Genomic DNA, 23,322 nt, shown 5'->3' on the forward strand with positions numbered 1-23,322 from the left:
AGAAGTAATGGTCTGGTGCCCAGCTTTATTTCTCACCCAATACTTGTTTCCCACGCTGGCTTCCGCTGGTATCCGGAAGACCAGCACTGTCCCTGAGGGCAAGGACAGATAGTCGGAACCAGTGCCTAAGCAACCACTCACATTTTTGTATTTGAATAAAGTTGTGGCCAAAATTATGCCAAAAACCTTAAACAAAAATTGATGTGTGAAGTGTGAATTATTGGGGGGCTACTGTGACTCAACACGCAACAGTGGTAATCTGCTTTGTGCCAATAATGCACTTCTTCAACACTTGCTGCATTCACACACAGAGAGAGCTTTATCGGGTCACCTCCTTTTGGGGCAGACCTATCGGCAGAGCTGTGCCACACACCCCTCACCATGTTTAACTGGTCTATGAATGAAATAGGCAAAATTGGTAACTTAGCTGCCTCTGTATCCTACTATACATCAGTACGTTGACACACCAGTTTCCAGCCCCTCTTCTTTGAAAGTCTGTGATAAATATAGACAATGAAAACACTAATTGAAGGGAGAGGAAGAGAAAACACCATTGCGCACTAGTTTGAAAACATGCCCGCCCATGTGTACAGACAGCACAGATAGTAGCTGCCACTTCAGATGATGCTCTTACCTGAATGTGTGTACAATTGCAATCCACTTTGTGAAAAAGCACATTGTGCAAAAGCAGGCCCTGTGCATTTCAAAGGCTGCATGTCGCACTCAGACTTATTATGTCTGTGATGAGTGCAAACTCCCAGCCATATTCTTCCTATTTCTGCATTTGGAGGGCCCCTGCCTTTCTCCTCTTCCCCTGTCATGAAGCCTGTGTTCAGCTATATTTAAATAGCAGGAGCTTTAGCTGTTCCCCAAGGGCCATATTCATCCTTCAAGTAAGGTGAGTGGCAGGGCTGCAGCTCTGGAGGAAGCGTCAAGTGTTGAGCAAGTCCTTAAACCAATAAGAATGTATGTAGAGAAAAGTACATTGATGGAACAAAATCCAGTCTTTTGAATCCTAAATTAAGTTGAATGGATTCGCTGGGCTACGAAGGGCTTCCAGTAATTGTTTCTAATCAATAAATAAACACAAAGGCAAAGAGGTTCCAAACTGGAGGATTGCTTGATGGTAGAGTCCAAGATTTAACTAAGGAGTCCCACTAGCCAGTGAAATGTCTTCTGCTAGGGCAGTGGGGCTTTTTGCCCCCCTCTTCCCCCATGTGCTCCCCACAACCCCCAAATTGATTATGGGGGTGTTGGGAGGACCCCAGAACAGCATGCAGGAGCAGAAGAGGGGAGATCATTCCATCTGGCAAGCTGAAATGCTGATGGACTGATCTCCTTAGCACTATGTTGAATGCTTCCCCATAACTCTTCAGAAATGGGATGTCCTATTCTGGCTTGACTCTACATCCCACAGGAGAGGCCTGGTCCATGCAGAAGAAAAGGGCAGTAGAAGGCCATGTGGTGGAGTGGAACTGCAGGGCTATCCTCCTGATCAGCATCACTGCCATTTACATGGACAGGTCTGGGAAGGGATGGGATATTGGTGAGATCCGGTTGTGCAGGTATAGCAGCAGAGCCAATCCAGCATTCCTTCTGGGGCACCCATGCAACCTTAACCTCACTGTCACCTTGTCATGCCCTAATCCTGCACTCCAGCAACACCAATGCTGGGGTTGGGGCAGCTCTGCCCCACAGCATAAACAAGGGTTTGGCAACAGATTTCTGAACGGACAAGATAGACTCAATTTTTTCAGGAAGGCTGAAGCTTGGAAGTGCTACTTTGACTGCTCCCCCATCAAGTAAAAATAGGGTGGTCACATAGTCTCACCCCCCACAAAGACAATGTATTGCAAAAAAGTCACATATTTCCATTTGGTAACTCATATATACAGCTGAAAAATATTTTACATATCACCATTTAAATAAAAATTGGATGCATCTCACCATGAAGAATGATAAGCTGACACGTGTGACTGATAGGCAATTCCAAAGCTTCTATTCTGTATCCCCATCTGTGTTCTACATTGAAAGCAGTATGATACCACTTTAAACAGTCATGGCTCCCCCCAAAGAATCCTGGGAAATGTAATTTAAGGCTGCTGAGAGTTGTGAGAACACACCAGCTCCCCTCACAAAGCTACAATTCCCAGAGTCCTCTGGGAAGAGGGATTGACGGTTACACCATTCTGTGAGAGAAATAGGGGCCTGCTAACAACTCAGCACTTCCCATGATTCTCTGGGGGAAGCCATGGCAGTTAAAGTGGTATGAAACTGTTTTAAATGTATGCTGCAGATAGAACGCTAGAACCTGACAGGCTTTCAAACAGAGGGCTCCTTCAAATTGAGGATTGTCTTCTGACAGCCCCCTTGAAGTAGGACAGATGACCGTTTATATCACAGCAATGGCAAGAAACCTGAACAAGTCTTAGAGAAAGGCTTTAATCCAGCCTGTTCCCCACTGTACTAGTTTTCAACTTGTTATGCATACATATACAGTAGTGGATTTAAAAATCGATTCCCTCACCTGAAGTGATTTCAACCCATTATACTGCTTTATTCATACGAACAAAGGAAGGGGCCTCCTATTTGGTGAGAACTGTCTATCTAGCCCAGTATTATCCATTCTGAGTGCCTGTGTTTTTCAGAGACTCAGGCAGCCCCCTCCCCATCATTCAGTCCTTTCAACCAGAGTTGCCAGTGGTCTTTTGCATTCAAAGCTCTACCACTGAGCAACAGCCCCTCCTACCTCATGTGTGTGCATATGAGGGCATACTCTTCCTTTGAGGATGGCACAACTCAGGGTGCATTATAAATATGACTACGTTGAGCCTGTGATTAGAATGCACCTGCTTAAATCTCTGAAGTTCATGGATTAGGATGATACAGAGCTCTGATTCATTTTGTCAGTTTTGTGCTATGTACACAGCATGTAGAGGAATTTGGATCTAATGTTTGCCTTCATTATAATTAGACACTATCTTTTAGCATATAATGACGGTGACAGTCTCAGAAACCCCATCCTTTGAATCTGCATGTTTCTCACACACTTGGCTGCCGAGATCTCCTGGATAGATAGTTTCTAATTAATTGGTTGGTTTGTTAGGACAATTTATTGGATCAGTTCCAGAACCTGCTATTATTCCACAGGCATTTGCTGAGTTACTCCAAAGAAGGATTGAATGAACCTGGAGACTCACCCCACACCACCCCCAAGCACATCATTTCATTGTAATATTCCAATGAACATGAAGATGGGCCCATCAAATTGGCACATGCTGAGAACTCAGTATGTTCTCATCTGCTGAAAGGAAGAATTTCCCTCTTCTTCTTTTCTGAGACAAACCAAGCTGACTGGGGAAATGCCCAGAGGGCTGGCGAGAAGAGGTTTTTTTTAAAAAAATCATACATCTCTAATTTTTTTCATCACAGAAAACAAAAAAAGTGCACAGAAACCCATTGATGAATCTGTCTGAAATTTATGTGAAAAAAAACTTTTAGTTGTGTCCGATTCTTCCATAAACAACCACCCCACCCTGTGATTACTGAACACTCCTTTGTAAATGAGTGCAGAATTGTTCAAATGAGGTGAAGAGGGAACATGTTACCATAATCTCTGATCCAGATCCAATCATGCATATCTAGGTAACTGGGACACAATGTTGATCTGGTTGTGCTTTGGGATATACAATGCGCAAAACCATCCTGCAACCAGCCCTTTCAGCTTTAGCACTATTGTTACAGCTGCAGTGTTAATGGTTCAAAAATGGCAGTGGTGGTGATTTTTAGACAGCGCCCAGAGACTGTAAGTGTTGCAGCTGCATGTCTGCAGCCCAATCTCTGAAAGAAGCAGAGAGACGGAACATTACCCAGCAATTGTCAATGTGGAAACCACATTGGCTGCCAATTATCTTCAGAACTAAATTCAAGCAGCTAGTGTGAAGAGATCATTGTATTTGGTGCTGGTAACTGGCTTAATAGCTATTGACACAAACTCTTCATGCAATTCCTGATCTGCCCATACAACCCATTCAGTGTAACTAACAAGAAAGCTTTTTCTCATTGAAAGGGCAAATGAAATCACCACTTCTTACTGGTAGAGGAAGATACCTGCAAGTTACTGCACTTGAAATAGTTTCTGTGCTTGAAACTAGGGAGAAGTTGGAGATCTGTTATTCAAGCTGGAATGGAAATTGATTAATGTTGTTGTTGTTTTTATTGCTGTTAACATTAACCACCTGCCCTCCACCCTAACATCCCTGGGAGGGTTCCAACATTAAAATACAACACAAAAATATATATTAAAGTGATTTATATTATGCAACTGATTTTGGGGGGATAAGAACCATGTATGAATGTATTTTCAGCAACTCCCTTGCAGACTCCAATTTCTCTTGTAGTAGCTGAAAGCAGTTTGATGTCTCACCCCAAACCGTAATGGAAACCATCCCTCTTATTGACCACCAGAATTGTGCAAAGCACAGTGGTTACATGTATAGCGGGCACCACATTGGCTAATGGTTGCTATGGAATGCATTTTTCAGGATCTGGACCTGCAATGTCCTGAAGGAACCTGCCTCAGGGGGCACCATGACCACGAGGAGAGATTAAAGAAGTTGTGTGTCTGACTCGTCTAGCAATACTTTAAAAAAAGCATTAGCTCTGTCTCAGGCAGCATCTGGATTCTGCTGTAGGTAGCAAAATGTCCTGGAGATGATTTATTTATGTTTTCTGTTCCCACCCCTTCTCTCCATCTTGCCACCCATCATTTCCCCTAGTACTCTTGTTTCCCTCCAATTTGCTTTGAAATGTTTAAGTGTAAGATCTATTTATCTGTCTGTCTGTCTTCACATGGCATGGTGATTTGAGCATGCTCTGTAACCGGCTGCATGCGTGTGTATCGAGGCAGGACATGCCTATGTTCATTTATGCGCTATGACATGGTAAGCCTAACCTTCGCTAAGTACCACTCGGAAAGTGTGCCAGCATCTTCATAACAGCTGGCACAGCTGAAAAACTTGCCTGCCTTATTAACACTCGACTTATCTGGAATATGCTCACAGAGCAGAAACGGCTTCATAAATCCTTGTGCAATTTGCATTCTTCTTCACAGTTGCTCATTACGACTGACCTCCCTCCTTCTGCCAGAGCTGATCAGCCTCCCGCTCCCCTGAATTTGAAATGCCTCTCCACTACCACAGCTTATTAGTAGTGGTGGTGGTGATGCTGGTGGAAATGGCAGCTGCAGCTCCTCTGCTAACTTGCCTGTGCTGAGTTAGGAAAGTTGCACAGCCCCCAGGCCTCTCTTATCATATTTATATTTGTCATTTCACTGGTTGGTTCAGGACTGGCTTACTACAATGCACACTATGTGGGGCTTCTGCTTGACCTGGAAGCTGCACACCATGCTGCAGGAGTGAGAACCTGTCAGCAAATATCACACCATGATTGAGGGGAGCCTGGGGCCACGTGACATCAATGGAACTTTGGGGTGGGGGCGGTCCTTTCATTGGAAATTTCCAAAGCTTGTTGGTTGGACCTGTAAATCTTTCCTCAGAATCCAATTGATGGGGTAACTATCCTCATTTGAGGAGATTTTGGGAACTGCATGTGGCACCTGGTGAGGTAGAATTACCTTTGGCTAGCCTGGAGTTAATAAGCAGCTGAGACAATGCTGAATAACATGTGGAATAATTTGTAGTGGCTGAGGCCCATATTCCATATGTCACTCAGTTATATATCATATTTTTCCGTGTATAAGTCGCCCCCATGTATAAGATGTCCCCTACTTTTGGGGACGCCAAATTTAGAAAATGGGCATATGCACTATCCGTGTATAAGACACCCCCAGATTTTTAACCTTCTTTTAAAGTAAAAAAAAACCCCTAGTCTTATACACGGGAAAGTACGGTATATATTTGTACTATATTTCGTTGTTAAAAACCTAAAACATACACTTGCCATCTGGAGCAGAAGACAAGGGTAGGGGAGAGGAGCAAAAGGCAGTATTGGTGGCAGAGTTTGAGAGGCAGAAAACACTCGATGCCAAAGGGTTAAGAATCCTCTCCCCTCTCCCCTGGATACTGCCTCTATATTTTAAGTTAGAAGAAAAAGAATGAAAACGCTGGGGAGACAGAAAAAATTACACATATAGTTTATGTCTCATGGATCTTGGGGATATTTTGACAGCTCCTCCTTTCAAAAAATCTGTCTTCTGAAATGCAGTGAGCTCTTTTTAATTGCATCTCATCCATCTATCATTCCAGGTAGAGTCCAGCTGTGATTTTTCCATTTCCCCAATATCCTTCTTTTAATAAGGTGACCAGCAAGGGGTAAGTATCATTTCCTTATTATTAATTATTACTATTTCAGCTGTACAGCCATGTGTTCAAGCTGTCTAACTATAGTCCCTAAGAACATGCCCTGATCAGCATTTTATCTTCCCAACAGCACTTCTTGATTGGGGTTTCACTCATTCTGCAATCGGCTGACTGGTGCTTATTCTTCCGTGAACATCCTCTCAGCTGCCTTTATGTTTATCAATTACATTTCAAATTTTGTGCTTTTTCTTTTCTTTGCTACTCCCATAGAGCCTCAGACTCTCCCAAAACACACTTAGGACATGGACTCTACATCATATTGCATCATATGTCATATATTGGCTAGCCATGACCAAAATCTTTCTCTTTGCACATGAACCTTTCACTTGTCTGTGACTACCATGATAATCTAGGTGACAAGGACCACAACCCTTGAAGATAGCCTAGTCCAGGCTTCCTCAACCTCAGCCCTCCAGATGTTTTTGGCCTTCAGCTCCCACGATCCCTAGCTAACAGGACCAGTGGTCAGGGATGATGGGAACTGTAGTCTCAAAACATCTGGAGGGCCGAGGTTGAGGAAGCCTGGCCTAGTCAAAGATGCCATAGGTTTGGACAAATCAATGCATCTCCTCTGCTCCAGACCCACCAAGATCACTCCAGGAGCAGAGGCAGTGGCATGTCCACTGCTAGCAGGAGGTCAGTCATCTCAGAGTCTGACATGTGTCCAGCATGCTCTGGATCAAGGCCCTGGTGACAGTCAAGAAATGGCTAGAAAACAGCCTTGATACAGAGTCAAGGCTTTGCTACTGAGGTGTTCCTTGCGGGAGGTGGGCTTCCTTGTGATCCTGATCAACCGGATCTCTGACTTGTTGGTTCTCCAGAGCTCTTAGTACTGAAGGATTTTGAGCCACATGGTAGAGGTGGCAGTAACAAGGCAGTAATGTGGATTGTACTAGATGCTTCCAGGTTCATCCCTTGAAAAATGCTGTTGATGCATCACAATCTATTCAGAACACTGGTCATGCTAGGAGATGCAGGTCCATTTCTGAATCCTGTTCCCCCTAAGCCATACCCTGCTACTTTGCATTGCTGCCACACACCTTATTTTCTGCACTTTGATAGGTTTAAGACATACCTGGTATTCTTGATGAACTCCCCAGTCCTGAACTGTGCCCCACATGCAACCTTTGCTCTGAGCTCTTTCACTCCCAAGTCATGTCCTCAATTTGTAATAATGTAAACCCAAGCTACTTACTGACATTTGAAGCCTGCTTCCGCAATCCTCAAATTTAAACTGAACTTTTCCTAGCAAATGTTAAAAAGTAAACATGTTTGCATTCCAAAGCAGATCATATTGCAATTTTTGTTGCTATTCAGAAACAGTAATAGCAGAGGGCTGCATATCACAGGGAAACAATTGCATAGGAAATCCAATTGTCCTTGGAAGAATTATCAGACTAAATTTAGAAATGTCAGTCAGTCATTAAATTACAAAACAGAGGGATTTTAATCCTACTGTAGGTGAAAACTCATTGTAGCCTTAAGTATGGATTTACACATTTATAATAAGACGAAAAATAAGAAGGAAGAAAATCACACGGGTTTTTTTGTTGTTGTTTTTTCAGCTGCAAGTCTAAGACACAGAATGGAATGCAGTCAGAAATACAGCAACACTGATAGTAGCAATTTGGCTAACTTAAAATTGTCCAACTTGAGTTCCACCAGCACAGATATCACAGGCCCCTGACCAAACTTAGTAGAATGCCACAATGTGCTAAGCAATTAATAATATACAGGTAATCATATGCAGGTGACCAAAGTAAGAAATATGTTTATACACACTGCAGTTTCCTAGCAGTAAGTGATTTCAGGGATGCCAGCACATACCTCAGGTTTGGTTCCCTTGGAAAGAAGGTCATTGCATACATTGGCTTCTTCATGATTTTATGTACACATGTATATTTGGGAATGTTAAGGATAGTAAGAAAGGATATATTGAATAAGTATTATACTTCCTTCACCCAGGCTAGTAAGTGATGTAGCAGAGCAGATTTCCCTCAATATAGCTGGAAGCTAGTTTGCAGATTCGTTTGACTCTCTTAGTTAAGTTTATTCCTGGTATCCCCTTTAGATCCCTCTTAAAAGAATAAAGACACAAGAGTCTTTCTGAGTAAAGTAACAAAAAGTTTACTCACATTTCATTTCACAATTTGATCCCTGAAAGGCAGGCTTTACTTAGTGGCTACATAATAAACTGTGAGTTCATCTCATAGGGAGACTGAACTCATGTGCTGCTGGCTGAGAGCCAGCAGAAAGGAAAATTATATTAAGATAACAAAATGGCTACAGGAGAGCAGCATGGCAGCAAAAGATAGAACAACACTCCAGCAGATCTTGCTCCTGCATTGGGTTTCTAGGAGTCTTCTTCAAAAGCCATAGCCATGGACTCAGCACCAGAGAATTCTGGCTCTTGTCCATTTTTTCTTCTTATACTCCATTGACATCACCTCCAGCCAGGGGAAGAGGGAATAATAGAACTGTAGAACTGGAAATGATCCAAATCTTTTTTTTAATAATAATATTTATTGCTTTTACAACAATTTAAACACTTACAAAAGAAAAAACAAAGAAAAAAAGAATACATTGTAATATAAAAACACTACATAAAAATTAACAAAACAAAACAAAAACAATTTAGAAACACATCAAAAGAAAGAAGAAAAAAAAGAAAGAAAAAGAAAAAAGAAAAAACTTCCAATATCTTATCTTTCTTTCCCATATTTACACGGCCTCCTCACACCTCTCTTTTTGTATTCCACTTCTATTAATTATTTCAGCAATTCCTTACCATCTTCCCCTGTTTTCTATCCTATAATTATCTTAACACCTTTTAACCTTATTTTCCTTTAATACTCTATTAATCTATTAATGCTTAATTCCTTATAACATTTCTACTGAAGCCATATAATTTCATTCCAACATTCTTCTAACATTCATTAGTTTTACAATATTTCTATAAATAGTCTTTAAACTTTTCCCAGTCTTCTTCCACCGACTCTTCTCCCTGGTCTCGGATCTTGCCAGTCTTTTCCGCCAATTCCGTCTAGTCCATCAACTTCATCTGCCATTATCCAACACTTCAGTGCTTTTAAGAGACAGCCATTCTCTCAGCCAGCAAAAAGCAGACGATTCACAACAAAGTTTAGGTGTCTGGCAGGGCAGGTCCACCTCCTTTTTTTTTATGCATAATTTTTATTGGTTTTACAAAAGTCACAGTACATAACAAACTTTATCCAAACTCATATCTATTCACTTAAAGAAAATAAGTTGACTTCCTTCAGTCGTTCCACGAATCGTCCAAAATAACATTAAAACAATAAATCCGCATTTCCATGTTTGTAAAGCCATAAGTCATTCTCATCCATCCATTTTCTTTTAGCCTTACCCTTTACCTCTTACAGAGCTCCTTGGAAACCTACTAGTGTTGTCTGTTCGTCGATTAAGCTTTCCAGATATTTTGTAAGACTTTCCCAATTTTCAACAAACCTCTGATCTTTTGTATATCTAATTTTACATGTCATCCTGTCCATCTCCACATATTCTAATAATTTACTTCTCCATTCCTCCATTGTTGGAATACTCTCCTGCTTCCAATTTTTTGCTATTAGGACCCTTGCTGCTGTTGTTGCGTATTGGAACAATTTATAATCTTTCTTCTTAATTTCCTTTCCTACCATACCTAGCAAGAACGCCTCTGGTCTTTTATTAAAGGTATATCTTAGCATTTTTTTCATCTCATCATATATACTTTCCCAGAATTCTGTAACCTTTGGGCATTCCCACCACAGGTGGTAGAAGGTACCCTCCCTTACCTTACATTTCCAGCATTTATTGCAGGATCCATACATTTTGGCTAACTTAACCGGGGTCAGGTACCAGCGATAGAACATTTTCATTAGGTTCTCCTTGAGTAACACACAGGCCGTAAATTTTAGGTGTTGTTTCCAGAGTTTTTCCCACTCTTCAAAATAGATGTTGCGGCCAAGGTCTTTGGCCCAGTGGGTCATTACCACCTTAACCTCTTCGTCAGCTAAGTTCCAATCCAGTAAATACTTGTACATTTTTGATAATATTTTTGTATTGCTCCCCAGAATCTCAATTTGAAACCTAGAGTTTTTGTCGGCGTAGCCTTTCTCTTTTACGTCTTTCCTAAACATATCATTTATTTGGTGATAGTGTAGCCAATCGTATACTTGGGATTTAACCTGGTCGTAGGGCCTCATTTTCCATTTTCCTTCCTCCTTCATGAGCAGTTGTTCATACGTTACCCAATTAGTACCCATATTAACCTTTTTAATGGCCATTACCTCTAATGGAGATAGCCATTGGGGTGTTCTGGGTTCTAACATCTCCTTATATCTTTCCCAGACCTCCAACAGGGGGCCCCTGAATATATGATTCCCAAATCCTTTATGGCTCTTCTTCCGCTCGTGCCACAGGTAAGCGTGCCACCCATATCTGTTGTCGTGACCTTCTAAGTCTAGCACTTCCCCATCTTCTAGTTTTATCCATGTCTTTATCCAGCATAGACAAGATGCCTCGTAATATATCTTGAAATCAGGAAGGGCGAAGCCTCCCCTTTCTTTCGTATCCGTCAAGATTTTAAACTTTACTCTCGGCTTCTTCCCCTGCCAGATGAATCTGGAGATGTCTCTGTGCCAGGCTTTGAATATCTTAGTACCTTTAATAATCGGAATGTTTTGGAAGAGGAACAGAACTCTTGGGAATACCGACATTTTGATTGTAGCTATTCTGCCCCAAAATGACAGTCTTAACCTACCCCACGTTTCTATGTCTTTCTTGACTCCTTTCCATACTGTTTCGTAATTGTTTTTAAAAAGATCTATATTTTTTGGCGTTACCCATATCCCTAGGTATTTCACCTTCTTTGTTACTTCTATTCCTGTTTCTCTTTGTAATTCCTCAATTTCGGCTGCCTGCATGTTTTTAGCTATTATTTTTGTTTTTCTTTTGTTTAGTTTGAAGCCTGCTACCTCCCCGAATTGGTCAAATTCTCTAAGTACCTTTTTTATTGAGTCTAATGGTTCTTCCAATGTTACGACCAGATCGTCTGCAAAAGCTTTGGTTTTATGCTCTTGCTTGCCAACCCTGATGCCTTTGATTTCTTTGTTATCTCTGATAGTTTTTAGTAGTACCTCTAATATCGTTATGAATAATAGTGGGGACAGTGGGCATCCCTGTCTTGTTCCCTTAGTTACTGTTATTTCTTCCGTCTCTACATTGTTTATTATTAATCTTGCTTTTTGTTCCGTGTATATTGCTTTTATGCCGTTGGAAAATTCAGTACCCACTTCCATATATTCCAGTTGTTTCAATAGAAATTCCCAACTCACGTTGTCAAACGCTTTTTCAGCGTCCACGAATAGCAGTAGGCCTTGTTTATCGCACCTTTCTGTTAAATATTCTATAATGTTTATAATATTTCTTAAATTATCCTTCATTTGCCTTCCCGGCAGGAAGCCGGCTTGGTCTCTATGGATGCTGTTTAACAGAGTGGCTTTAAGTCTTCTTGCCATAACTCCCGCAAAAATCTTGTAGTCTACATTTAGTAAGGAGATCGGCCTGTAGTTTTTAATTTGTTCTAATTCTGAGTCTTGCTTTGGTATTAATGTAATCAGTGCCTCCTTCCACGTCTCCGGTATTTCTCTTTCCTTCAAAATATTATTCATTACTTCTTGTAGAGGGTATAACAGAACCGATTCCATCTCTTTATAATATCTACTGGTGAACCCGTCTGGGCCCGGGGCTTTCCCATTTTTAAAGTTTTTTATTATTGCTTTTATTTCCTCCACCTCGATCGGAGCATTTAATTTCTCTTTATCTGTCGCGGGGATCTTATTTATATTCTTGGATGTTAAATACTTCTCTATTTCCCTCGTCTTATTCTTTTCTGTATTTCTAAAAAGTTCTCCATAGAAGTCCAAAAAGGCTTTCCTTATTTCTTTGGGTTTGTTTATCTCTTCTCCTTCCACCACTATCCTATTTATCGTATTCTGTTCCTTTCTTTTTTTCAATTGCCAAGCTAATATCTTCCCCGTTTTATTAGCATATTCAAAGTTCCTCTGTCTCAGTCTTTTAATTTTCCATTCTATCTCTCTGTTTATTAGCATTGTATATTGGGATTGTAAAACTTTGATATTCTCTTTTATTTTCTTATTTTTTGGATTTTCGATTAATTTCTGCTCGTTCTCTGCTAATTGTTGTATTATTTCTTTTTTCCCTTTTCCCCTTCTTTTGTTCTTAATTGCACTCTGTTGGATGAAAAATCCCCGCATCACCGCCTTTCCTGCGTCCCATACCACCTTAGGCTTTATGTTATTTCCCAAATTATCTTCAAAGTATTCTTTTAATCTGTTTTGAGCCTTTTCTGCTACCTCTTGGTCATCCAACAGATAGTCCTTCAATTTCCATCTAAATAGTCTACTTTCCTGCTCTTTCAATTCCATTTTTGTTGGGTTGTGGTCTGTAATAGTTCTGGCCTGAATCTCCACCCGTAAAGATCTTAAGACTAACTCCTTCGAGACCCATATCTGGTCTAATCTTGAGGATGAGTTATTGGGTTCTGAATGGAAGGTATATTGCTTTTCTAGTGGGTATTTAAACCTCCAGATATCTACTAAGTTACAATTCTGAACCAAAGAGAAAAAAGTTCTGGGTAGCTTCCCTTCTTTACCTTTTATGTCCCTCAATCTGTCCAATTCTAGCGATACCACGCCGTTCATATCACCTAATAATATGATTTTTTGATCGGCGTAGTCAGATAGCTTTTCTTCCAACCTTCCGTAGAATTCTGCCTTATTTGTATTGGGCGCATATATTCCGGCTATAATGATCTTTTCTCCCTGCCAATTTATTTGTACTGCTACTATCCTTCCTTCTTCATCTTTGAAGAGGTGTTTCGCTTCGATTTGTTTCTTTATATAGATAACCACTCCTCTCTTTTTACTCTGATCTGAGGATATAAACTCATTCCCCAATCTTGGGTTAATTAGAGTTCTTTTATGTTTCCTCGCTATATGTGTCTCTTGGAGACATATAATATCTAATCCTTCCTTCTTCAAAATATGTTCAATTCGATTCCTTTTCCCCTTATCATTCATCCCATTAACATTCCAACTAAATATCTTTAACACCATTGCGATTTAATTAAGGGAGAGCAAAGGAAAAAAAACAGAAAAGAGAAAAGAAAAAGGAAACAACTGTTGGTTCTTTTTAGACTTCCTCCTCAGACCCTCCTCCCTCCCCCCCTCCTCCCCCGTCTCCCCCCCAAGTCTCCCCCCGATCCCACCCCCCCTCCCCCACCTCTCTTTGCGGTTTCAACTCTTTGTATTTCCTTAGGAATTTGTCTGTTTCTCCTGGGTTTGTCAGTTTTTGCCTTTTACTCCTGTATGTGAAGGAGACGCCTTCCGGAAACTCCCACTTAAACTCGATATTATTCCTTTTTAGTATCTGTACTAATTCTTTGTAGGCGTCTCTACGTTTTAAAAGCCTAACTGGAATGTCTTTGAAAATTATTATATTGTTTCCTCCAATATTTAACCTTTTCTCTCTGCTCTTGTGTAGAATCTTATCTTTTATTTCCTTATCTTTGAATATAATTAAACAGTCTCCTATAAATTTTTTATTCTTTGGAAGTTTTGCTTTTAACCTGAAAGCTGTTTGTATTGCCTTTTCTACGTCTTCTGTCGGTAATTCCAACCAGAGGGCTAATTCTACTGTTATTTTCTCTTTTATATTTTCCCCTTGGGCTTCAGGTATCCCTCTCATCCTGAGATTAGCCTCCCTCTGTCTTAATTCATTCATAGCAATCCAATCTTTTAAATCCTCTTGATTTTTGTTTAGACCCAGTATCTCGGCTTTGATTCTTTCTTCCTCACGTCTTACTTCCTTCAATTCTACTTTTGTCTTTTTCAGACCTTCCTCCACTGTCTGTGTCCTCCTGAATACCTCTTTCATTTGACTTTTCAATTCACTGACTGTTTCCTCTAACTTCTTATCCACTTCCCCAATTCTATGTTCTACTTGTTCTAGTTTGCGCTCAACACTTTTTTCGCTCTCTTTTATCTCCGCAAACATTCTCAATATCTCTGCTCTAAAATCCCCTTCTTGCTTTGATCCCTTCCTGTCCCCTGGCGTTCCCCCTTCAGGTCTTTTCTCAGTGTTTGACATTCTTAAATTTGAAGGGTAGCCCAACCTTAAAAAGACAATATACTTATAGCACTCCTAAAACAATTACCTGTATGCTTAGTCAGTCCCAGCCCTCAATTTTGACAGTCTTTAAATTAACAGAATTCGGCTCAGTTTACAGTCACTTAGCAGTCTTTAAATTCAAGAAGGTCGTCTTATTTCGTTCCGCTGTTCTGTAGCCCTAGGGTTATCAATAATAGGTTGAGCTTCAGAAAGTTCAAGAAGTTGGAGATCTTATGTTTATGTTAAGATACGATGTGTGTTCTCCAATCTACACAGTGAATTCTTGGAGATTTTATCAGGAGGGTCAATTTTGTAGTTCACAAGTGGCAGTTTCCAAATACAGCAGTTCCTCGTCAAAAGTCTTTGTGTTTTTTACCTGTAAGAAACCATATAAAAAAGAGAAGAAAAAAAAAGAAAGAAAAAATATATATAGGGGTGGGAGGGAGGGGAAAAGGGAGGACGAAGGAGGCGGAGAAAGAAGAAAAAAGGGGGGGATCGGGAGGGGGGCGGGCGAAGGGCCGCAAGAGTCAAAAAAAGACCGAAAGAGAAGGAGGCTTCAAGATAAAAAGTTCTAATTGCAATAAACGCTCTGGCCGCTAGATGGCTCTCTCTCTGCTGCTGCCTGGCTCTGAAGGCAAAACACGTCACACAAGCAAATCGGGTGCTCCAGCAGTCCTAAGCAGGAGATTATTGCCTAATCGTTTCCAGTTGTTAGATAGACGGAGAGGAGTACATCCACAAAGTTTCCAGATCAGATATATCCGTAGAACAGGTACCTCCGTTTGCTGTATTGTAGATTGTAAATATATAAATTCTGTGTATTCTGCTCTTGCAAATGGCGCCGCTGGCGCTTCCCTTCCGCTTTTCCGCTTTCCGCTAAGCGTCCTGAGGCAAAGATGGCGTTTCGGCGTCCCTCCGTTTCAATAAATGGGTTTTAAAATAGTGACTGTGACCTCTGTTCCCTGTTTAAACATCTCCTTTTAGGGAGGGTCGTTGTTTTCATTTAAGAAGTCTTTCAGGGAAACAAAATAACCACTGGTGGTAGCTCCGTATAATTGTCTCTGCTCTGCAGTTTCTTTGCGGTTCTGCCGACCCCTGGTAGCGGCTGAACCCCAAAAGTTTCACTTTTTTTCTCCCCGGGTTTTATTTTCCGACTTTCAGTTTCTCCCTGCTTTTTAAAATTGCTAAACCGACACTTTGATTCCATCCCCGGGTTTCTTGCTCTTGGAGCGGAGCGCTAATCTCCGGCGAGGACTGGGCTGTCCGCTGTTCGGGGGGTGGAGTAATGGCTGCCTAGGACCTGTTGCTCGACACCGCTGTTTCCTCACCTCTCTGGGTTACCTGGCAGCGGTGCGGAAGGCAGGTCCACCTCCTTATTTAGCATCCGTCAATATCTTAAGTTTTACTCGAGGCTTCCTGCCCTGCCAAACCAATCCAGGAACATCCCTCTGCCACCTCCTGAAACAATCCCTCCCATCCAAAACTTGCACTTTTTGACACAAAAGCAACATCCCCGGCAACACAGCAACCCTCATCCCCACCACAACAGCTCGGCTCAACCATAACAACTTCAGATTTGTCCATATTTCCCAATCCCCCTTCTCTTCAATCCAACATCCTTCACAATTACCCTTAAGTAAATTCACATTTTTGGCGGTCCTACTGACCCCCCAAAATCTCTCTTTCTCAGCCGATGTTGATCCTGTCTCCTCCTGAAGCTCTGTCAAACTTTCCTTTCCCAGTTCTGGTGGGGTTCTGATCCTCAAATTCATCTGTTTTTCTTTAAGCTCCATCATAACAAATGTCAGCTTATGTTCGTCAAGTTGCTTTTGGGGGCTCTCTCACACTCCAATTGTGTTGTTTTACATTCAGCAGCAAAGGTTTTCTCCCTGACTTGATCCGCAGTTTGCCGTATTAAAGTAGATTCCTGTGTCAATTTCTGGGTGGTTTCTGTGTTGGTGTTCACCTTTTGTCCCAGATTATTTAAACTTTCTACAATTAAATCAATTTTATTATTTGCAGCGTCCGCTTTCACATTCATCACTTCTGTTTTCTTGTGAAGCTGTTCTAGCGAGTCATTTATTTTCAATAATGCGACCACTAAGGCCTCTTCTGTTGACATTTCATCTGTTCTTTCCTTTCCATTTGCCATAACACTTAAGAGATTCAAGGTCAATCCCAGAGTCACACAGTTTTTATCTTGCAGCTGGAAACTCCCCTAGCCCAGCTCTTATAAAGTAACCAATTTCAGAAACTTCCACTAGGGGGAAACAGTTTCTATTTATAATAATCAAGAATGTCACCTTTAAGCGCAACTCGTACAATCCAAAGTTAGTTTCAGTTTTCAGTTACTTTATTACTCCTTTTTAGAAGCAGCCGGAAACAGTAGAAACAATCTCTCTCTCTTATTTTGCTAGCTGTCAAGGAACTTTCTAAGTGCTGTCAATGGACATTCCAAAATGTCAGTCCTACTAGCAGCCCGCTTCCAGGGTCAGAGCGGCAGTATTTTAATTCTCTTTACTCTCTCCTGCAAGCATACTCAGTCCACAACTCCCCCCCCCCTTCTCCTGCATCCAAGGGGGATTTTATACTCTTTGCCAATGGAAATTTAATCTTTTACAAAAGGCTTTCCAAGACTTCAGTTTACAGACTCCTTGCCTCAGTCTATTTACAAATAGGGAAGGCGGACTTCCTGTTTTGAACCTTCCAATTTCGATGCCCAATTAAACGTTTAAAATCCGATTCTCCCGTATCAGCTCTACTCACGGGTAATTACTTTGGAGTCAAATTGTCCACAGGAAAAAGTCAGTGCTCTCCGGCAACAGCTATGCGGCTTTGCTCCGTGGAAGAAGCAGACGATTCGAAGCACCGCGCCACTCACCCCACGTCACTCCGGGTCCCCGAAATCGGGTTCCCCCACGAGTAGGGGAGGCGCAAAAGGTGCTAGCCGAATCCCACGTTCACAGGCTTCTCCCGCCTGTGATTTTTACGGGTCTCCACCTTCGCCACGGCGGTACAGACCCAAATTCCCACGGGGCAAGTTCCTCCCGATCAGAGGAACTCCGCCATTGCCGGAGGCACCAACCCGGAAGTCTGGAAAAATCACCTGCAATGCCTGCCCTCTTCTAGAAGCATCACTCACTAGTATTTTCTGTGACACAGGTCACCTGGACTCCTTTTCTGTGACACAGGTCACCTGGACTCCTTAGTCAAGTAAAGAGAAACATAACAGACTAGGGTCATCAACTTATCAAAGAGACCCACTTGAACAGTTCCTTCTACATCAGAATCCCACCTTACAAACATAAAACCACAGGCACAGACACCCAAATAGGGGGATTATTTGCCTTCCTTCTGTTCAGTGCTACTAGGTATGGGAAGTTGTGACTTGTCCAGTTCTTCCTAGACATATGGCTGCTGGTGGCACTATGGTCTAAACCACTGATCCTCTTGGGCTTGCCGATCAGAAGGTCGGTGGCTTGCCAATTGGAAGGTCAGTGGTTTGAATCCCTATGACAGGGTGAGCTCCCATTGCTCTGTCCCAGCTCCTGCCAACCTAGCAGTTCGAAAGCACACCAGTGCAAGTAGATAAATAGGTACCACTGCTGCAGGAAGGTAAACTGCATTTCTGTACACTCTGGTTTCCGTCACAGTGTTCCATTGCACCAGAAGCGGTTTAGTCATGCTGGCCACATGACCCGGAAGGATGCCTGTGGACAAATGTTGGCTCCCTCGGCCTGAAAGCTCCGCAACCCCATAGTTGCCTTTGACTGGACTTAACCGTCCAGGGGTCCTTTACCTTTTTTCCTAGACATGTCATTGGATGCATAAACTGCAAAGAACAAAAGAACAGAGTTCCTGGGCTCTGAGCTAGTGGAGATTCACAAATAAGCCAAAGGAAAACAGCACCCACCACCTCATCCCAACCATGTGACCAGCTGCAACAGAAGACTGGGGTGAATCAGTTAATAAACCATGATACTGATGTTATTACATTTATATCCCAACTTTCTTCCATCACGGAACCAAGGCAGCAAACAAGTGGCTGTTCCCAAGGAACTGACTAGACCCAGACATCGAATTGCTTAGCTTCAGCTAGAGCATGACCCTCATGGGTTTTCAGACCATAGGGGAAAGTTTTGTTGGTGAGAAATGTATTGTAGCCTTATGTATGGATTTACACAAAACAACCAGTGCTACACTTTGGAGTAATGGTGCGCAATCTTCTGCAATTTTCATCATTCCATCCATTTCCCCTCCACCCAAAAGGGATAGAGGCAGTGTTATCCAGATAGTGTGCTCAGGTACTCTTGGCTGCATGGCAACAGCAACCAGGGAATGATTTAACATGACCTTCATTTGGCATCCATAATGTATAGAGCAGTCCCTTGAGATTTCTATTTTTTTTTTATTGTTCAGAGAAAGAGTCTGGATGTGATAATCCATATTATTGATTGCTTTAAATTCATTAGTAGTTGGCATGTTCAGTGACACATTTGAAAAATATCCTCAAGTATGCTGATATATTACAGGGAAAATTAGAATGAAGACTTCTATCTCCTTGGGGTATTTCTACCTCTGAGGATAGTACTTACTGAGTGGAAAGAGAGAGAGAAGTATGTAGGATCCAACACAGCATATGCATCCTATAAAATAAATGTTAATTTAATTGCTGAAAGAGGCCGCTGGTCAGTCCCGTTTGGAGAATGGCTATTTAAACAAGTGTATGAATATTGATTATGTGGAGCTGAAGGAAATGTTTATCATTCTTAATTGCAATACAATCGTTACTCTGGAGTTAAACATTTGAGCAGAATACTCAATGTATAATGCAAATACAGCCATTAATTTGCCTTGACAAAATCAACAGCAATATGTATATCATCAAAGTATGCCCAGAGACATATTGCAGTTGTAGGAATGAGAGGCCTCTGGAGGAGGCACCAGTATTGTGCTTGGATAAATGGTGGCTCTGTGGCATATCAGAACCCTGTTCAACCCAACTTGAGACAGCAGTGCTTTCATATACACCTACGCTAAACTGATGAAAGGGCTTCTTAAAAAAATGCTCCATTCCACCCTCTGCCACAATCCCACCACTTAGAAAAAGCATGACCATCTTAACATGGACGCACACACACCAGTATTTGTGACTATGGCCCACTATGTGGAATGAAAATGCACACACCCTTATTCCTAGCTCACACATTCACTGAGCCAGTGATCTGATTCATGTGCTAGAAGGAAATGTTGGAATTGAGCACCCACATAGAATGATAGAATGATAGAATGATAGAATCATAGAGCTGGAAGAGACCACAAGGGCCATCGAGTCCAACCCCCTGCCAAGCAGGAAACACCATCAGAGCACTCCTGACATATGGTTGTCAAGCCTCTGCTTAAAGACCTCCAAAGTAGGAGACTCCACCACACTCCTTGGCAGCAAATTCCACTGTCGAACAGCTCTTACTGTCAGGAAGTTCTTCCTAATGTTTAGGTGGAATCTTCTTTCTTGTAGTTTGGATCCATTGCTCTGTGTCCGCTTCTCTGGAGCAGCAGAAAACAACCTTTCTCCCTCCTCTATGTGACATCCTTTTATATATTTGAACATGGCTATCATATCACCCCTTAACCTCCTCTTCTCCAGGCTAAACATGCCCAGCTCCCTTAACCGTTCCTCATAAGGCATCGTTTCCAGGCCTTTGACCATTTTGGTTGCCCTCCTCTGGACACGTTCCAGTTTGTCAGTGTCCTTCTTGAATTGTGGTGCCCAGAACTGGACACAGTACTCCAGGTGAGGTCTGACCAGAGCAGAATACAGTGGCACTATTACTTCCCTTGATCTAGATGCTATACTGCTATTGATGCATCCCAGAATTGCATTGGCTTTTTTAGCTGCCGCGTCACACTGTTGGCTCATGTCAAGTTTGTGGTCAACCAAGACTCCTAGATCCTTTTCACATGTACTGCTCTCAAGCCAGGTGTCCCCCATCTTGTATTTGTGCCTCTCATTTTTTTTGCCCAAGTGCAATACTTTACATTTCTCCCTGTTAAAATTCATCTTGTTTGTTTTTGCCCAGTTCTCTAATCTGTCAAGGTCGTTTTGAAGTGTGACCCTGTCCTCTGGGGTGTTAGCCACCCCTCCCAGTTTGGTGTCATCCGCAAATTTGATCAGGATGCCCTTGAGTCCATCATCCAAGTCGTTGATAAAGATGTTGAATAAGACCGGGCCCAAGACAGAGCCCTGTGGCACCCCACTAGTCACTCTTCTCCAGGATGAAGAGGAACCATTGATGAGCACCCTTTGGGTTCGGTCAGTCAGCCAGTTACAAATCCACTGAGTGGTAGCATAGTCAAGACCGCATTTTACCAGTTTCCTTACAAGAATATCATGGGGCACCTTGTCAAATGCCTTGCTGAAATCAAGGTAGGCTACATCCACTGCGTTCCCTTCATCTACCAGGCTTGTAATTCTGTCAAAAAACGAGATCAGGTTAGTCTGACATGACTTATTTTTCAGAAATCCATGCTGACTGTTGGTAATCACAGCATTCCTTTCTAGGTGCTCACAGACTGTTTGCTTAATGATCTGCTCCAGAATCTTCCCTGGTATTGATGTCAGACTGACTGGGCGGTAATTATTTGGGTCCTCTCTTTTCCCCTTTTTGAAAATAGGGACAACATTTGCCCTCCTCCAGTCTGCCGGGACTTCGCCTGTTCTCCAGGAATTCTCAAAGATGACTGCCAGTGGTTCTGAGATCACATCTGCCAGTTCTTTTAATACTCTTGGATGCAGTTCATCTGGCCCTGGAGACTTGAATACATCTAAACTAGCCAAGTATTCTTGTACTATCTCCTTAGTTATTCTGGGCTGTGTTTCCTTTGCATCATCGCCATCATTCTTTCCAACAGGTCCCTGAAATGTTTATCATGTAAAATTCAACACAGAGGAAATCCTAGAACTCCCCAAGAAGGGCAGTATAGTACATATTGTACATAATAAGTAAGGATAAAGATGGGCAGGAAAGTGGGGGTTGGGTGAACAGCAGTAGTGGTGTGGCAGAGACATCTTCCTGGCACGGCCCACCTGAATGTGGCTGCAGCAGACAAGGTGACAACGAGGGTGGGAGGCACTGATGCACTGGAGGAATGCCATATCATTTCTGCCAGTGTGGCTGCACAGCCCCAGCCATTCGTGCCCAAGTGCTCTTTTTTTTGCCCTGGAGCAATTTGTACAATTAGCATTAGCTGTGTAATGCTACTCCCCCATCCTCTCCTCTCCTCGTTCCTCCCTGCATCCTCCAAATCTTCTCCAGGGGGTTGAAGATGTGCTGGGCCATTTGCATGGAAAGCAGATGCTCTGTAACTGAGCTGCATCCCTTCCCCTACATTCTTAAATGATAGATAGAGAGGTTTTAGCATCATGCCACATATGACTTTTCGGGTGGGGGAACACAGTATGGGGGTCAATATTGCATAGGGCTTAGTAACTCTTGCAACCCTAAGAATAGACACCTGTGCTTTTGTAAACCTTCTGTTCACTTAAACAGAACATGTGTAGGAGATTCTCCTCTCCTTCCCTCAACCCAACACAGAGCAGAAGAGTAACGGATTCTCTTGCAGGAATTCATGTTCTAGACCGAGACTGGAGAACCCCAAGGCATCCAGATGTTGTTGGGCTGCATCTACCACCGTCCCTGGCTATGGGCCATGCTGGCTGGGGGTGATAGGTCAAACAGTACTTGGAAGACCACAGCACTCCCCCTTCCCTAAATTTAAACCAACGTTTGATTGAACACTGTATAATGTAGAGTTGAGGACATTATTATTCACAAAAAAGCACCCTGGAAAGCTTCAAAGCAAGACAGGAAAACTTCAGGTTTTAATACTAATTAGAAGCTCCTGTCTCCTAGGTGTGAGGTGTTTATCTGTGGAAAGCAGGAGATAGCGTTGCAAAGAAGAAACGTGTACGCCGGGGAATTGAAGATCCAGCAAATGGCTGACTGGATTAAAAAACAACAACCCGCACATGCCATAAAAAAACAGAACAACAACCAACGCTCCCCGCCCCCACCAACAGCAGATGAATTAAGATGTTGTGCAGCACATGACGGCTTCAACAAAACAGCTCATGGTTTCCCCCTGCTAATTCAGAAATACCTGAAGATGACACACCTGCAGCAATAAAATGAAGCCTTTCTCTGCATTATTCTGCAATTCTGTTCTGTATTTATTTTTCTTTTTTGTAAACTGAGCTAATCTCTTGTCCAGATAGGATGTTATAGCAACTGGAATAGTTTAGCATTTGTCACCCGACATAACCCATATATCTTCCACGTTGGTGATATCCATGGACCAAACACAGGTGTGCCGTCCAGATAATTCACCCCAAAGAGCTAGTCATTCTTTTTTTTTTCGTGGTTGTCATTTTATAACAGCTATAGAAATTAACTCAATCAGGACATTAAAGTTAATGAGGAGATTACAAGGCAGCGTTTATGAAATAGCTTGAAAGGTTTTAAAACATCCCCTCACTATGAGGTAGGCGCTGTGCCACACAAAGGTGTGTGTGTTGCTATTTGAATTACAATCCCAATAGGGCAGCTGGCCAGCTAACATGCATGAAGACAAGAAGATCAGAGCTTTCACGGGAGACAGAAGGGACACCAGAAGTACTAGACCTGTGCATATTTTTTTTTAAAAAAATTGTATAACACACACACAGACACAC

At 42.1% G+C, this 23,322-nt stretch overlaps 1 long non-coding RNA gene across 1 annotated transcript; it reads left to right on the forward strand.

The window, feature by feature from the left end:
• Positions 1-2,102: 2,102 nt before the first annotated feature.
• LOC309531130 lies at positions 2,103-22,797 on the forward strand. Its single transcript, XR_014219096.1, has 4 exons — positions 2,103-2,266; positions 6,267-6,332; positions 19,124-19,207; positions 22,505-22,797. It is a non-coding gene; the product is annotated as an uncharacterized lncRNA (long non-coding RNA).
• Positions 22,798-23,322: the final 525 nt, after the last annotated feature.

This window comes from Podarcis vaucheri (assembly GCF_965113315.1).
Source record: "Podarcis vaucheri genome assembly, chromosome: 4".
NCBI classification, from domain to species: domain Eukaryota; kingdom Metazoa; phylum Chordata; class Lepidosauria; order Squamata; family Lacertidae; genus Podarcis; species Podarcis vaucheri.